Source organism: Mesoplodon mirus, assembly GCF_964341445.2.
Source record: "Mesoplodon mirus genome assembly, chromosome: 4".
NCBI lineage: Eukaryota > Metazoa > Chordata > Mammalia > Artiodactyla > Ziphiidae > Mesoplodon > Mesoplodon mirus.
The window spans coordinates 69,662,398-69,679,357 of record NC_138979.1 but is presented as its reverse complement, the minus strand read 5'-3'; positions in this window follow the sequence as shown (position 1 = coordinate 69,679,357).

Genomic DNA, 16,960 nt, shown 5'->3' with positions numbered 1-16,960 from the left:
CTATGCCAAACAACTAGCAAGACAGGAACACAACACCACCCATTAACAGAGAGGTGGCCTAAAATCATAAAAAGTCCGCAGACACCCCAAAACACACCACCAGACGTGGACCTGCCCACCAGAAAGACAAGATCGAGCCTCACCCACCAGAACACAGGCACAAGTCCCCTCCACCAGGAAGCCTACACAACCCACTAAAAAAACCTTAGCCACTGGGGACAGACACCAAAAACAACGGAAACTACGAACCTGCAGCCTGCAAAAAGGAGACCCCAAACACAGTAACATAAGAAAAATGAGAAGACAGAAAAACACACAACAGGTGAAGGAGCAAGATAAAAACCCACCAGACCTAACAAATGAAGAGGTAATAGGCAGTCTACCTGAAAAAGAATTCAGAATAATGATGGTAAAGATGATCCAAGATTCTATTTCCAAGATCCAAAATTTTGGAAATAGAATAGACAAAATGCAAGAAACAGTTAACAAGGACCTAGAAGAACTAAAGATGAATCAAGCATCGATTAAAAACACAATAAATGAAATGAAAAATACTCTAGATGGGATCAATAGCAGAATAACTGAGGCAGAAGAACGGATAAGTGAGGTGGAAGATAAAATAGTGGAAATAACTGCTGAAGAGCAAAATAAAGAAAAAAGAATGAAAAGAACAGAGGACAGTCTCAGAGACCTCTGGGAAACATTAAATGCAACAACATTTGAATCATAAAGGTTCCAGAAGAAGAAGAGAAAAAGAAAGGGACTGAGAAAATATTTGAAGAGATTATAGTTGAAAACTTCCCTAATATGGGAAAGGAAATAGTTAATCAAGTCCAGGAGGCACAGAGAGTCCCATACAGAATAAATCCAAGGAGAAATATGCCAAGACACATATTAATCAAACTGTCAAAAATTAAACACAAAGAAATCATATTAAAAGCAGCAAGGCAAAAACAACAAATAACACACAAGGGAATCCCCATCAGGATAACAGCTGATCTCTCAGCAGAAACTCTACAAGCCAGAAGGGAGTGGCAGGACATAATTAAAGTGATGAAGGAGAAAAACCTGCAACCAAGATTACTCTACCCAGCAAGGATCTCATTCAGATTTGATGGAGAAATTAAAATGTTTACAGACAAGCAAAAGCTGAGAGAGTTCAGCACCACCAAACCAGCTTTACAACAAATGCTAAAGGAACTTCTCTAGACAAGAAACACAACAGAAGGAAAAGACCTACAATAACGAACCCAAAACAATTAAGAAAATGGGAATAGGAACATACATATCGACAATTACCTTAAATGTAAATGGACTAAATGCTCCCACCAAAAGACACAGATTGGCTGAATGGATACAAAAACAAGACCCATATATATGCTGTCTACAAGAGACCCACTTCAGACCTAGAGACACATACAGACTGAAAGTAAGGGGATGGAAAAAGATATTGCATGCAAATGGAAACCAAAAGAAAGCTGGAGTAGCAATTCTCATATCAGAAAAAAATAGACTTTAAAATAAAGACTACTAGAAGAGACAAAGAAGGACACTACATAATCATCAAGGGATCGATCCAAGAAGAAGATATAACAATTGTAAATATTTATGCACCAAACATAGGAGCACCTCAATACATAAGGCAAATACTAACAGCCATAAAAGGAGAAATCGACAGTAACACAATCATAGTAGGGGACTTTAACACCCCACTTTCACCAAAGGACAGATCATCCAAAATGAAAATAAATAAGGAAACACAAGCTTTAAATGATACATTAAACAAGATGGACTTAATTGATATTTATAGGACATTCCATCCAAAAACAGAATACACATTTTTCTCAAGTGCTCATGGAACATTCTCCAGGATAGATCATATCTTGGGTCACAAATCAAGCCTTGGTAAATTTAAGAAAATTGAAATTGTATCAAGTATCTTTTCTGACCACAATGCTATGAGACTAGATATCAATTACAGGTAAAGAGCTGTAAAAAATACAAACACATGGAGGCTAAACAATACACTACTTAATAACAAAGTGATCACTGAAGAAATCAAAGGGGAAATTAAAAAATACCTAGAAACAAATGACAATGGAGACACGATGACCCAAAACCTATGGGACGCAGCAAAAGCAGTTCTAAGAGGGAAGTTTATAGCAATACAATCCCACCTTAAGAAACAGGAAACATCTCGAATAAACAACCTAATCTTGCACCTAAAGCAATTAGAGAAAGAAGAACAAAAACATCCCAAAGTTAGCAGAGGGAAAGAAATCATAAAAATCAGATCAGAAATAAATGAAAAAGAAATGAAGGAAACGATAGCAAAGATCAATAAAACTAAAAGCTGGTTCTTTGAGAAGATAAACAAAATTGATAAACCATTAGCCAGACTCATCAAGAAAAAAAGGGAGAAGACTCAAATCAATAGAATTAAAATGAAAAAGGAGAAGTAACAACTGACACTGCAGAAATACAAAAGATCATGAGAGATTACTACAAGCAACTCTATGCCAATAAAATGGACAACCTGGAAGAAATGGACAAATTCTTAGAAATGCACAACCTGCCAAGACTGAATCAGGAAGAAATAGAAAATATGAACAGACCAATCACAAGCACTGAAATTGAAACTGTGATAAAAAATCTTCCAACAAACAAAAGCCCAGCACCAAATGGCTTCACAGGTGAATTCTATCAAGCATTTAGAGAAGAGCTAACACCTATCCTTCTCAAACTCTTCCAAAATATAGCAGAGGGAGGAACACTCCCAAACTCATTCTACAAGGCCACCATCACCCTGATACCAAAACCAGACAAGGATGTCACAAAGAAAGAAAACTACAGGCCAATATCACTGATGAACATAGATGCAAAAATCCTCAACAAAATACTAGCAAACAGAATCCAACAGCACATTAAAAGGATCATACACCATGATCAAGTGTGGTTTATACCAGGAATGCAAGGATTCTTCAATATATGCAAATCAATCAACGTGATACACCATATTAACAAATTGAAGGAGAAAAACCATATGATCATCTCAATAGATGCAGAGAAAGCTTTCTACAAAATTCAACACCCATTTATGATAAAAACCCTGCAGAAAGTAGGCATAGAGGGAACTTTCCTCAACATAATAAAGGCCATATATGACAAACCCACAGCCAGCATCGTCCTCAATGGTGAAAAACTGAAACCATTTCCACTAAGATCAGGAACAAGACAAGGTTGCCCACTCTCACCACTCTTATTCAACATAGTTTTGGAAGTTTTAGCCAGAGCAATCAGAGAAGAAAAGGAAATAAAAGGAATCCAAATTGGAAAAGAAGAAGTAAAGCTGTCACTGTTTGCAGATGACATGATACTATACATAGAGAATCCTAAAGATGGTACCAGAAAACTAATAGAGCTAATCAATGAAATGGTAAAGTTGCAGGATACAAAATTAATGCACAGAAATCTCTGGCATTCCTATATACTAATGATGAAAAATCTGAAAATGAAATCAATAAAACACTCCCATTTACCATTGCAACAAAAAGAATAAAATATCTTGGAATAAACCTACCAAAGGAGACAAAAGACCTGTATGCAGAAAATTATAAGACACTGATGAAAGAAATTAAAGATGATACAAATAGATGGAGAGATGTACCATGTTCTTGGATTGGAAGAATCAACATTGTGAAGATGACTCTACTACCCAAAGCAATCTACAGATTCAATGCAATCCCTATCAAACTACCACTGGCATTTTTCACAGAACTAGAGCAAAAAATTTCACAATTTGTATGGAAACACAAAAGACCCCGCATAGCCAAAGCAATCTTGAGAACGAAAAATGGAGCTGGAGGAATCAGGCTCCCTGACTTCAGACTATACTACAAAGCTACAGTAATCAAGACAGTATGGTACTGGCACAAAAACAGAAAGATAGATCAATGGAACAGGATAGAAAGCCCAGAGATAAACCCACGCACATATGGTCACCTTATCTTTGATAAAGGAGGCAGGAATGTACAGTGGAGAAAGGACAGCATCTTCAATAAGTGGTGCTGGGAAAACTGGATAGGGACATGTAAAAGTATGAGATTAGATCACTCCCTAACACCATACACAAAAATAAGCTCAAAATGGATTAAAGACCTAAATGTAAGGCCAGACACTATCAAACTCTTAGAGGAAAACATAGGCAGAACACTCTATGACATAAATCACAGCAAGATCCTTTTTGACGCACCTCCTAGAGAAATGGAAATAAAGACAAGAATAAACACATGGGACCTAATGAAACTTAAAAGCTTTTGCACAGCAAAGGAAACCATAAACAGGACCAAAAGACAACCCTCAGAATGGGAGAAAATATTTGTAAATGAAGCAACTGACAAAGGATTAATCTCCAAAATTTATAAACAGCTCATGCAGCTCAATAGCAAAAAAACAAACAACCCAATCCAAAAATGGGCAGAAGACCTAAATAGACATTTCTCCACAGAAGATATACAGACTGCCAACAAACACATGAAAGGATGCTCAACATCTTTGCTCATTAGAGAAATGCAAATCAAAACTACAATGAGATATCATCTCACACCAGTCAGAATGGCCATCATCAAAAAATCTAGACACAATAAATGCTGGAGAGGGTGTGGAAAAAAAGGAACACTCTTGCACTGCTGGTGGGAATGTGAATTGGTACAGCCACTATGGAGAACGGTATGGAGGTTCCTTAAAAAACTACAAATAGAGCTACCATATGACCCAGCAATCCCACTACTGGGCATATACCCTGAGAAAACCATAATTCAAAAAGAGACATGTACCAAAATGTTCATAGTAGCCCTATTTACAGTAGCCCGGAGATGGAAACAACCTAAGTGTCCATCATCGGATGAATGGGTAAAGAAGATGTGGCACATATATACAATGGAATATTACTCAGCCATAAAAAGAAATGAAATTGAGCTATTTGTAATGAGGTGGATGGACCTAGAGTCTGTCATACAGAGTGAAGTAAGTCAGAAAGAGAAAGACAAATACTGTATGCTGACACATATATATGGAATTTAAGAAAAAAAATGTCATGAAGAACATAGGGGTAAGACAGGAATAAAGACACAGACCTACTAGAGAATGGACTTGAGGATATGGGGAGGGGGAAGGGTAAGCTGTGACAAAGTGAAAGAGCGGCATGGACATATATACACTACCAAACGTAAGGTAGATAGCTAGTGGGAAGCAGCTGCATAGCACAGGGAGATCAGCTCGGTGCTTTGTGACCGCCTGGAGGGGTGGGATAGGGAGGGTGGGAGGGAGACGCAAAAGGGAGGGGATATGGGAACATTTGTATATGTATAACTGATTAAATTTATTATAAAGCAAAAAATAAAAAAATAAATTAATTAATTAAAAAAAAAGAAAACAAATTTTAAACTTTCCTGTTAAATTATAAATATTTTTTCAAAATTAAAAAAAAAAAACACTAAGGAAGAGTATATCTGAATTACAGGATATCCCTTAGGGTTTTTAATCCCTGTCGTTAAGGTCAACAGAAAATCACACAAACCAATCCATACAACACTAGTAATGGTGCAGACTCTTCAGGAATGAATTTTGGGGTTACATTGCAAGGTAAAGAATGAAGACATGCTGAGATGCTTGCTCAAGCAAAGATAATACCTTAGGGTAGTAACAGAATATAGTTATACATATCACCTAATACCATGTAACCAGTTATAAAAGAGGGCTGGAATTGTAGTAAGTGCTTCCTCCTTATTTTGAATACATTTGAATGCATATACACATATATTAACAAATACATTTTTTAACATCTTTATTGGAGAATAATTGTTTACATTGTTGTGTTAGTTGCTGCTGTATAACAAAGTTAATCATCTATACGTATATGTATATCCTCATATCCCCTCCCTCTTGCATCTCCCTCCCATCCTCCATACCCCACCCCTCTAGGTGTTCACAAAGCACAGAGTTGATCTCCCTGTGCTATGCGGCTGCTTCTCACTAGCTATCTATTTTACATTTGAATACCTCTGTTTTTTATCCTCTCTTTTTTCCCTTATAATATAATGTAAGACATACTGACTTTATATCATGGTATTTAAGTATTGTTAATTGTTTATCATACTCTTTCTTATGAGGTATCAATGAGACTAGTAAACATCATTCAAGGATTTTACATTCTCTTCTGGGAAAGAGGTTAGTGTGTTTTTGGTGGTATGCAGGATTCTTCAATCAAGGTTAGTCACAATTAAGACCTCATTATTTGAAGATTAAGTATAGTTGGACGTGATACATATAGGGTCAATGTGACAAGGGGTGGATTTTGATGGTTAGTTTTATGTGTCAATTTGAGTGGGTTATGTGAAGTTCAGATAGCTGGTGAAACATTATAGCTTTTTCTTTTTTTATTAAAGTATAATTGACTTAAATATTATATTATTTAGGTGTACACCTGAAAATTTGATATTTTTATAGATTATACATCATATAAATTTATTATAAAATATTGGCTATATTGCCTTTGTTGTATATTATATCCCTTTAATTTTTCTATAAAACCTAGTAGTTTGTTAGTCTTAATCCCCTTTAACCCTTTATCCATTTTGGCCCTCCACACACCCCTCTCACCCCTGAAAACCACCAGTCCATTCTCTGAGTCTGTTGTCTTGCTATGTTTGTTCATTTGTTTTTTGGTTTTTTTTTTAGATTCCTCATGTAAGTCACAAATATAATATTTGTCTTTTTCTTTTTCTTTTTTGAATTTTCTTTTATTTATTTTTTTATACAGCAGGTTCTTATTACTCATCCATTTTATACACATCAGTGTATACATGTCAATGCCAATCTCCCAATTCATCAGACCACCACCACCACACCCTGCTGCTTTCCCCCCTTGGTGTCCATACGTTTGTTCTTTACATCTGTGTCTCAATTTCTGCCCTGCAAACTGGTTCATCTGTACCATTTTTCTAGGTTCCACATATATGCGTTAAAATGTGATATTTGTTTTTCTCTTTCTGACTTACTTCACTCTGTATGACAGTCTCTAGATCCATCCACGTCTCTACAAATGACCCAATTTTGTTCCTTTTTATGGTTGAGTAATATTCCATTGTATATATGTACCATAATTTCTTTATCCATTCGTCTGTTGATGGGCATTTAGGTTGCTTCCATGACATGGCTATTGTAAATAGTGCTGCAATGAACATTTGGGTGCATGTGCTTTTTTGAATTCTGGTTTTCTCTGTGTATATACCCAGTAGTGGGATTGCTGGATCATATGGTAATTCTATTTTTAGCTTTTTAAGGAACCTCCATACTGTTCTCCATAGTGCCTGTATTAATTTACATTCTTACCCACAGTGCAAGACTGTTCCCTTTTCTCCACACCCTCTCCAGCATTTGTTGTTTTTAGATTTTCTGATGATGCCCATTCTAATTGGTGTGAGGTGATACCTCTTTGTAGTTTTGATTTGCATTTCTCTAATAATTAGTGAGGTTGACCAGCTTTTCATGTGCTTCTTGGCCATCTATATGTCTTCTTTGGAGAAATGTCTATTTAGGTCTTCTGCCCATTTTTGGATTGGGTTGTTTGCTTTTATAATATTGAGCTGCATGAGCTGTTTATATATTTGGAAGATTAATCCTTTGTTCATAGATTCACTTGTAAATAATTTTTTTCCCATTCTGAGGGTTGTCTTTTCATCCTGTTTGTAGTTTCCATTGCTTTGCAAAAGCTTTTAAGTTTCATTAGGTCCCATTTGTTTATTTTTGTTTTTATTTCCATTACTCTAGGAGGTGGATCAAAAAAGATCTTGATGTGATTTATGTCAAAGAGTGTTCTTCCTATGTTTTTCTCTAGGAGTTTTATGATGTCCAGTCTTAAATTTGGGTCTCTAATCCATTTTGAGTTTATTTTTCTGTATGGTGTTAGGGAGTGTTCTAATTTCATTCTTTTACATGTAGCTGTCCAGGTTTCCCAGCACCACTTATTGAAGAGACAGTCTTTTCTCCATTGTATACCCTTGCCTCCTTTGTCTTAGATTAGTTGACCATAGGTGTATGGGTTTATCTCTGGACTTTCTATCCTGTTTCATTGATCTATATTCCAGTACCATATGGTCTTGATTACTGTAGCTTTGAAGTATACTCTGAGGTCAGGGAGTCTGATTTCTCCAACTCCGTTTTTTTCCCTCAGGACTGCTTTGGCAATTCGGGGTCTTTTGTGCATCCATAAATATTTTAAGATTTTTTTGTCCTAGTTCTGTAAAAAATGTCATTGGTAATTTGATAGGGATTTCACTGAATCTGTAGATTGTTTTAGGTAGCATAGTAATGTTCACAATATTGATCCTTCCATTCCAAGGACATGGTATATCTCTCCATCTGTTGGTATCATCTTTAGTTTCTTTTATAGCATCTTATAATTTTCTGCATAAAGGTCTTTTGTCTCCCTAGGTAAGTTTATTCCTAGGTATTTTATTCTTTTTGTTGCAATGGTAAATGGGAGTATTTCCTTAATTTCACTTTCAGATTATTCATCATTATTGTATAAGAATGCAAGAGATTTCTGTGCATCAATTTTGTATCCTGCAAATTTACCAAATTCATTGATTACCTCTAGTAGATTTCTGGTGACATCTTTAGGATTCTCTATGTATAGTATCATATCATCTGCAAACAGTGACACTTTTACTGCTTCTTTTCAAATTTGTACTCATTTTATTTCTTTTTCTTCTCTGATTGCCATGGCTAGGACTTCCAAAATTATGTTGAGTAATAGTGGTGAGAGTGGACATCCTTGTCTTGTTCCTGATATTAGAGGAAATGCTTTCAGCTTTTCACCATTGAGAATGATGTTTGATGTGGGTTTGTCATATATGGCCTTTATTATGTTGAGATAGGTTCCCTCTATGTCCACACTCTGGAGAATTTTTATCATAAATGCATGTTGAATTTCATCAAAAGATTTTTCTGCATCTATTGAGATGATCATATGGTTTTATTCTTCAATTTGTTAATATGGTGTATCACCTTGGTTGATTTGCATATATTGAAGAATCCTTGCATACCTGGGATAAATCCCACTTGATCATGGTGTATGATCCTTTTAATGTGCTGTTGGATTCTGTCTGCTAATATTTTGTTGAGGATTTTTGCATCTATATTCATCAGTGATATTGGTCTGTAATTTTCTTTTTTTGTAGTATCTTTGTCTGGTTATGGTATCAGAGTGATGGTGGCCTCATAGAATGAATTTGGGAGTGTTCCTTCCTCTGCAATTTTTTGTAAGAGTTTGAGAAGGATTGGTGTTAGCTCTTCTCTAAATGTTTGATAGAATTCACCTGTGAAGCCATCTGGTCCTGGACTTTTGTTTGTTGGAAGATTTTTAATCACAGCTTCAATTTCATTAGTTGTGATTTGTTTGTTCATATTTTTTATTTCTTCCTGGTTCAGTCTTGGAAAGTTATAACTTTGTGAGAATTTGTCCATTTCTTCCAGGTTGTCCATTTTATTGGCACAGTGTTACTTGTAGTAATCACTTAGGATGCTTTGTATTTCTGTAGTGTCTGTTGTAACTTCTCCTTTTTCATTTCTAAATTTAGTGATTTGAGTCCTCTCCCTTTTTTCTTGATGAATCTGGCTAATGTTTTATCAATTTTGTTTATCTTCTCAAAGAACCAGCTTTTAGTTTTATTGATCTTTGTTGTTGTTTTCTTTGTTTCTATTTCATTTATTTCTGCTCTGATCCTTATGATTTCTTTCCTTCTGCTCACTTTGACTTTTGCTTTTTCTTCTTTCTCTAGTTCCTTTAGGTGTAAGGTTAGATTGTTTATTTGAGATTTTTCTTGTTTCTTGACGTAGGCTTGTATAGCTTTAAACTTCCCTCTTAGAACTGCTTTTGCTGCATCCCATAGGTTTTGGATCATTGTGTTTTCATGATCATTTGTCTCTAGGTTTTTTTTTAAATTTCCTCTTTGATTTCTTCAGTGATCTCTTGGTTATTTAGTAACTTATTGTTTACCCTTCATGTGTTGCTGTTTTTTTTTCTTTTTTCCACCTGTAATTGAGTTCTAATCTCATAGCATTGTGGTCAGAAATGAGGCTTGATATGATTTCAATTCTCTTAAATTTACTGAGGCTTGATTTGTGACCTAAGATGTAATCTATGTTGGAGAATGTTCCATGTGCACTTGAGAAGGAAGTGTAATCTGTTGTTTTTGGATGGAATGTCCTATAAATATCAATTAAACTAACTGTTCTATTGTGTCATTTAAAGCTTCTGTTTCCTTATTTATTTCCTTTTGGATGATCTGTCAGTTGGTGTAAGTGAGGTTTTAAAGCCCCCCACTATTATTGTGTTACTGTTGATTTCCTCTTTTAGAGCTGTTAGCTGTTGCCTTATGTATTGAGGTGCTCCTATGTTGGGTGCATATATATTTATAATTGTTATATCTTCTTTTAGGATTGATCCCTTGATCATTATGTACACTTCTTTGTCTCTTCTATCATCCTTTACTTTAAGGTCTATTTTATCTGATATGAGTATTGCTACCCCAGCTTTCTTTTGATTTCCATTTGCACAGAATATATTTTTTCCATCTCCTCACTTTCAGTCTGAATGTGTCCCTAGGTCTGAAGTGGGTCTCTTGTAGACAGCATATATATGGGTCTTCTTTTTGTATCCATTCAGCAAGCGTGTGTCTTTTGGTTGGAGTATTTAATCCATTCACATTTAAGGTAATTATTGATATGTGTGTTGCTATTATCATTTTCTTAATTGTTTGGGGTTCGTTTTTGTAGGTCCTTTTCGTCTCTTGTGTTTCCCACTTAGAGAATTTCCTTTAGCATTTGTTGAAGAGCTGGTTTGGTGGTACTGAATTCTCTTAACTTTTGCTTGTTTGTAAAGCTTTTGATTTCTCCATTGAATCTGCATGATATCCTTGCCGGGTAGATTAATCTCAGTTGTAGGTTCTTCCCTTTCATCACTTTAAGTATATCAGGCCGGGGCTTCCCTGGTGGCGCAGTGGTTGAGAGTCCGCCTGCCGATGCAGGGGATACGGGTTCGTGCCCCGGTCCGGGAGGATCCCACATGCCGTGGAGCGGCTGGGCCCGTGAGCCATGGCCACTGAGCCTGCGCGTCCAGAGCCTGTGCTCCACAACGGGAGAGGCCACAACAGTGAGAGGCCCGCGTACCGCAAAAAATAAATAAATAAATAAGTATATCAGGCCACTCCCTTCTGGCTTGTAGAGTTTCTGCTGAGAAATCAGCTGTTAACCTTATGGGAGTTCCCTTGTATATTATTTGTCATTTTTCCCTTGCTGCTTTCAATAATTTTTCTTTGTCTTTAATTTTTGCCAATTTGATTACTATGTGTCTCGGCATGTTTCTCCTTGGGTTTATCCTGTATGGGACTCTCTGCACTTCCTGGATTTGGGTGGCAATTTCCTTTCCCATGTTAGGGAATTTTTGACTATAATCTCTTCAAATATTTTCTCGGGTCCCTTCTCTCTGTCTTCTCCTTCTGGTACCCCTATAATGCAAATGTTGTTGCCTTTAATGTTGTCTCAGAGGTCTCTTAGGCTGTCTTCATTTCTTTTCATTCTTTTTTCTTTATTCTGTTCCACAGCAGTGAATTCCACTATTCTGTCTTCCACATCATTTATCCATTCTTCTGCCTCAGTTATTCTGCTATTGATTCCTTCTAGTGTATTTTTCATTTCAGTTATTTTGTTGTTCATCTCTGTTTGGTTGTTCTTTAATTCTTCTAGATCTTTGTTAAACATTTCTTGCATCTTCTTGATCTTTGCTTCCGTTCTTTTTCCCGGGTCCTGGATCATTTTCACTATCATTATTCTGAATTCTTTTTCTGGAAGGTTTCCTATCTTCACTTCATTTAGTTGTTTTTTTTGGCTTTTATCTTGTTCCTTCATCTGGTACATAGCCCTCTGCCTTTTCATCTTGTCTATCTTTCTGTGCATGTGTTTTTTGTTCCACAGGCTGCAGGATTGTAGTTCTTCTTGTTTTTGCTGTCTGCAAAACAGAATGAGGCTGTTGGATGAGGCTATCTAAGTGGGTTGTGCAAGTTTTCTGATAGCAGGGACTGGTGGTGGGTAGATCTGGCTGTTGCTTTGGTGGGTAGAGCTCAGTGAAACTTTAATCCACTTTTCTGCTGATGAGTGGGGGTGGGTTCCTTCCCTGTTTGGTGTTTGGCCTGAGGTGACTCAACACTGGAGCCTACCCGGGCTCCTTGTTGGGGCTAATGGCAAACTCTTGGAGGGCTCATGCCAAGAATTACTTCCCAGAACTTCTGCTGCCAGTGACCTTGTCTGCATGGTGAAACACAGCCACCCCTTGCCTCTGCAGGAGACCCTCCAACACTAGCAGGTAGGTCTGGTTCTGTCTTCTATTGGGTCACGGCTCCTTCCCCTGGGTCCCAATGTGCACACTACTTTGTGTGTGCTCTCCAAGAGTGGAGTCTCTGTTTTCCCCAGTCCTGTCGAAGTCCTGTAATGAAATCCCACTAGCCTTCAAAGTCTGATTCTCTAGGAATTCCTCCTCCCCTTGTTGGACCCCCAGATTGGGAAGCCTGACATGGGGCTCAGAACCTTCACTGCAGTAGGTGGACTTCTGTGGTATAAGTGTTCTCTAGTTTGTGAGTCACCCACCCGGCAGTTATTGGACTTTATTTTATTGTGTTTGTATCCCTCCTACCATCTCATTTTGGCTTCTCCTTTGTCTTTGGGTGTGGGGTATCTTTTTTCGTGAGTTCCAGTGTCTTCCTGTTGATGATTTTTCAGCAGTTATTTGTGATTCTGGTGTTCTTGCAAGAGGTAGTCTTATTTGTCTTTTTCTGTCTGACTTATTTCACTAAGCATAATACCTTCCAGGTCCATCCACATTGTCACAATTGCAAAATTTCATTCTGTTTAATGACCGAGTAATATTTTAATGTATGTGTGTGTGTATAGATGTCATTCATATATATATATATATATATATATATATATATATATATATATATATATATATGATCTTCTATATCCACGCAGGCTGCTTCCATACCTTGTATATTATAAATAACACTGCTATGAATATAAGGGTATATAATCCTTTTGAATTAGTGTTTTCTTTTTTTTTTTCATAAATACTCAAGAGTGTAATTGCTGGATTGTATGATAGTTTTATTTTTTTAATTTTTCAGGAACTTTCATACATTTTCCATAGTGGCTGCACCAATTTACATTCCCATCAACAGTGTACTAGTGTCACCTTTTCTCAAATCCCCATCAACACTTGTTATTTCTTGCCTTTTTTGATGCTAGCCATTCTGACATGTGTGATGTGGTTTTGATTTACATTTCCATGATAATTAGTGATGTTGAGCATCTTTTCATGTGACTGTTTGATATCTGTATGTCACCTTTGAAAAATGCCTATTCGGGTACTCTGCCCATTTTGTAATCAGGTTGTTTGTTTGTTTATTTTATATTGAATTGTAAGAATTCTTTGTATATTTTGGATATTAACCCCCTTATAATTCACATTATTTGCAAATATCTTTTTCCCATTCAGGAGTTGCCTTTTCATGTTGTTGATGGTTTCTTTCACTGTTCAAAAGCTTTTAAGTATGATTACGTCCCATTTGGTTATTTTTCCTTTTGTTTCCCTTCCATGAGAAGACTGATACAAAATGATATTGCTAAGACCAATATCAAAGAACATGCCTTTTATTTTCTTCTAACTGTTTTGTGGTTTCAGATCTTGCATTTAGGTGTTTAAACCATTTTGAGTTGTTGTGATTTTTATGTTTTTTTTCTTGTATATGGTGTGAAACAATGTTCTAATCTCATTGTTTGACATGTGGCTGTCCAGTTTTTCCAATACCAATTGTTGAAGAGGCTGAGTTTTGTATATTCTTGCCTTCTTTGTTGTAGATTAATTGACCATAGGTGCATGGGTTTATTTCTCAGTTCTCTATTCTGTTCCAATAATCTATATGTCTATTTTTTGTGCCAGTACCATGTTGTTTTTATTACTGTAGATTTGTAGCATAGTATGAAGTCTGGGAGGGTTATTCTTCCAGCTTTTTTCTTTTTTCTCAAGATTGTTTGGCAATTTTTTTTATGTTTCTATATGAATTTTAGAATTATTTGTTCCAGTTTTGTGAAAAATGTCATGAGTATTTTGATAGAGATTGTATTAAATCAGTAGATTGCTTTGGGTAGCCTGGATATTTTAACAATATTAATTCTTCCAATCCATGAACACAGGATGTCTTTCCATTTGTATTGTCTTTAATTTTCTTCTTCAATGTCTTCTATTTTTCAGAGTACAAGTCTTTCACCTCAGATAAATTTATTCCTAGATACTTTATTATTTTCAATGATTGTAAATAGGATTGTTTCTTGATTTGTCCTTCTGAAGGATCATCATCAGTGTATAGGAATGCAAGTGATTTTTTTTTATTAACCTTTTGTGTTACAACTTTACTGGATTCACTTATTAGTTCTAACAGTTTTTCTGGTGGAGTCTTTAGTGTTTTTGATATACTGTATCATGCCATCTGCAAAGCTTTTAGCTTTCAATCATTGAGTATCATGTTAGCTGTGGGTTTGTCATAAATGGCCTTTATAATGTTGAGGTGTGTTCCCTGTATACCAACTTGGTTGAGAGGTTTTTTTTTTAATCATGAATGAATGATAAATTTTGTCAAATGCTTTTTATGCATCTATTGAGATTATCATGTGAATTTTATCCTTCTTTTGTTAATGTGGTATGTCATGTTGATTTCCAGATGCTCAACCATCCTTGCAACCCTAGAATAAGTCCCACTTGATCATGGTGTATTATTCTTTTTATGCACTGCTGAATTCAGTTTGCTAACATTTTGTTGAGGATTTTTGCCTCTATGTTCATCATTGATATGGGCCTATAATTTTCTTTGTCTTTCTAGTGTCTTTGACTGGTTTTGTTATCAGGGTAATGCTGGCCTTGTAGAATAACTTAGGGAGTTTTCCCTTCTCTTCATTATTTTTGAATAGTTTGAAAGTAACAAGTTTTAACTCTTCTTTAAATGTTTGGTAGGATTCCCCTGTGAAGCTGTACAGCCCTGGAATTTTGTTTTTTGGGAGTTTTTTGATTACTAATTCAGTTTTGATACCAGTAATATGTCTATTTACATTTTATATTTCTTCCCAATTCAGTCTTGGAAAATTGTATGTTTCTAAGAATTTATCTATTTCTTCTAGGTTGTCCAATTTGTTGGCATATAACTATTAGTATTCTCTTATGAGTTCATATTTCTGTGATATCATTTTTAACTTCTCTTTCATTTCTAATTTTGTTCATTTGGGCCCTCTTTTTTTTTTCTGAATGAGTCTCACTAAAAGTTTATCAATGATTTTTACCTTTTAAAAATAGCTTTTATTCTCATTGATCTTTTCTATTGTTTTTGTTTGTTTTATTTCTGCTCTGATCTTTATTATTTCCTTCCTTCTGCTTACTGTGGGCTTTGTTTATTTCTTTTTCTAATTCCTTTAGATAGAAAATTACATTTTATATTTGAAATCTTTTTCTTCTTTCTTGAGGTAAGACTATATTGCTACAAACTTCCCTCTTAAAACTGCTTTTATTCATCCCACAGATTTTGGAAACTTGTGTTTCCATTATCATTTATCTCAATGTATTTTCTGATTTCTTAATTGATTTTTGCTTTTGATAGCATGTTGCTTAGTCTCCATGTGTTTTTGTTTCCTCCATTTTGCTTCCTGTAATTGATTTCTAGTTTTATACCATATTGCTCAGAAGAGATGCTCGATACAGTTTCAATCTTATTGAATTTATTGAGACTTGTTTTTTGGTGTAGCATGTGATCTATCCTGGAGAATGTTCCATGGGCACTTGAAAATAATGTGTATTTTGCTGCTTTTGGATGACATATTCTGTGATATCTATTAAGTCCACCTGGTCTACTGTGTCATTTAAAGTCATTGTTTCCTTATTGATTTTCTATCAGGATGATCTATTCATTGATGTAAGTGGGTTTATTAAAATCTACTACTATTATTGTATTTCTTTTAATTTCTCCTTTTATGTCTATTAATATTTGCTTTATATATTTAAGTCCTGCTGTATTAGATGCATATATGTTTATGAATGTTATATTCTCTTCTTGGATTGACCCCTTTAACAGTAAATAATGCCCTTGTTTGTCTTTCATTATAGAGTTTGTTTTAAAGTATATTTTTTCTGACATGAGTATTGCTACCCCAGCTTTCTTTTCATTTGCATTACAGCTCCCTGGTAGTCTAGTGGCTATGATCCAGCACTTTCTTTTCATTTGCATTTGCATGGAATACCTCTTTTCCATGCTCTCACTTTCATTCTCTGTGTGTTTTAGCTTTCAAATGAGTCTATTGTAGGCAGCATATAGATGGGCCTTGTTTGTTTTGTTTGCTTTTATCTGATCAGGTACATTACATCTTTTAATTGGAGAATTTAGTCCATATATATATATATATATATATATATATATATATATATATATAACATGTTTATTGGAGTATAATTGCTTTACAATTGTGTGTTAGTTTCTGCTTTATAACAAAGTGAATCAGTTATATATATACATATGTTCCCATATCTCTTCCCTCTTGTGTCTCTCTCCCTCCCACCCTCCCTATTCCACCCCTCTAGGTGGTCACAAAGCACCGAGATGATCTCCCTGTGGGGATTATTTAAGGTATGTACTTATTGCCATTTTGTTACTTGTTTTCTGGTTGTTTTTGTAGTTCTCCTCTGTTCTTCCTTTAGTCTCTTTCCTTGTGGTTTGATGATTTTCTTTAATGTTATGTTTGGGTTCCTTTATCTTTGATTTTTGTGTATCTATTGTAGGTTTTTGATTTGTGGTTACCACTACAC